Source organism: Lipotes vexillifer, unplaced genomic scaffold, assembly GCF_000442215.2.
Source record: "Lipotes vexillifer unplaced genomic scaffold, Lipotes_vexillifer_v1.1 scaffold1232, whole genome shotgun sequence".
NCBI lineage: Eukaryota > Metazoa > Chordata > Mammalia > Artiodactyla > Lipotidae > Lipotes > Lipotes vexillifer.
This window is the reverse complement of record NW_006785089.1, coordinates 623,529-625,602: the sequence shown is the minus strand read 5'-3', so window position 1 is coordinate 625,602 and position 2,074 is coordinate 623,529.

Here is a 2,074-nt window from a genome sequence, read left to right as displayed (position 1 = left end):
AGAAAAAACAGTATGTGAGAACAGGGAGAGAAAAGTGTGCAGGAGAAGAAGTAATGGAAGACAGAAATTTGTCTGAAGAATCAAAAGAGCCCTAGAGTCTGATTTGTAAGTGTCTTATCTAATCAAACTAATAGTCTTTCAGTGGACTGAGCGATTGGTATAATTCATCTTGCCTTTAGCAAACATGCTGATGCTCTCTCCTGTAACACATTTATTACCAAGAAAAGAACATAACTGGTATCAGTGGGAATGCTTCTGGCTGCAAGTAACATCCCAACTTAAACATCAAGAAAAATGTGTTTACTCAAAAAGCAAGGAGTCCTGAGATGAGGTGGCTTTGACTTTCTATAGTTTCTATCTGCCATCTGCAGCCAGTTAGGTTTGTCCTTGACATCCATCCCATAATAGTTGCAAGAGGACTGCCGTAGTTCCTGGCACCATAAGAAGACACCATAATATCTAGTGGTAGAAAAGCAACTGTTCTGTCCTATGTGACTAATTATAAAAAGGAAGAAATCCTTTCCCTGAGGTCCCCAGCCTATTTCTCTGATGTCTCATTGGGAAGAACTGGACCCATTTGCCACCCACAAGCCATTTGCCAATGACACAAACGAGATCTCCCTGATGGGAGGTTGGCTAATGAAGTTTATCCTTGAGCAACGTGGCAGATGGGTGAACAGAGTTTGGCTGGGCAGGAAGAAAGACTGAATATCTGTTAAAGAAGTTCCTATAATCTGGGCCAGTGTCTCTCAAACTTCAATTTCAATTTTGTTAAAATGCAGAATTTGATTGGCAAATTAGAAAAGTGAGCAGAAATCCCAGATAACGGGAATCTCTGAGGCAGTGGGATTTCTGCTCACTTTTCTAATTTGTCAAGGTCACTCTATAGTTACAAACTGAGAGAACAGGCAGAAATAAACAGGATGGTATTTAATAAGTACACCTGGGGAGAAAAATAATAAATAAACTGTACCAATAAAAGCCTGGGAATGGTGACAAATGCATATGTACGACAGAGTAAAAGGTCTCAGGGTCCCAGTGATAGCAAGCTATTTTGAAATACTGCAGTGATGTTACAGTTATAAAACTAACCCTGCCTTTGGGATGCCTAACAATGTATGTATTATGTTCTGGGTTATAGAGTTTTGAAGGATAAAGATTTTGGCCCTTGCATGGCACCCAGAAGGGAACTGTAACAGACTTAGGGACCAGTCACAAGGCAAGGGTAAAGGAAGAGGACTCCTCCTTCTAAGAAGACCAAAAGGCACACCTAAGACAACTTCAGGGCTGGATATGTCCTGACTTGAGGGGAACAGCTGGCTGTTTGTCATCTTGACAGATAGGAAAAGTGAGGATTCAACAGCAAGAATGACGTGTAAAAAGACCTCATCAGGATCCCTGAGTCCAGCCTAGCTTTTGAGTAGCCCCTTGTCTTTGGGCGCTTTGCTTAACTTCTCTAGGTTTCAAGTTCTTTGTTGTAAAATGAAGTAACCAACACCTTCCTTTCAGAGCTTAGTAAATGTCAGAGACAAATAGGAAATATGTCTGGCCAGAGTAGGTGCTTAATAAATGGGAACAGATATTATTGTAGGAATTTGTGATAAAAGGTTTAAATTAGATGGAGGTTCCTGTGCTGTATACAGCAGGTGTCCTTTAAGAGCTACTGAAATAATAGTCCAGTGGTCACTGCACACCTGACCCCCAGGCATCACACGGAGGTTCGTTACCTCGTACCTCCCTTACGGCTCCCCCCAGCTCCACAGCAGTGATATGAAAATGTGCTATCAACTCTTGGGGGAGGGAGTAGTGTTCTGTGAACACTGATCATTTCTCTGATCCCAGCCCCTTCCAATCCAACCAGCTCTCCTTTTCCAACTTCCTTCTAAAGAAATGAGGGTGGCTGGGCTTCTTTCACAATAGAATTTTAACATGTAGCACATGTTATTTCATTGGTCTTCATTAGTCATACAACTGAGCCAAGTTAAACCCGATGATTTTACTCCAAAACACTTTCACTATAAGAGTCCTCACGTCAGGCCTTGCTTTATGTATGCCCCAGGGTTTTGCAAATGTT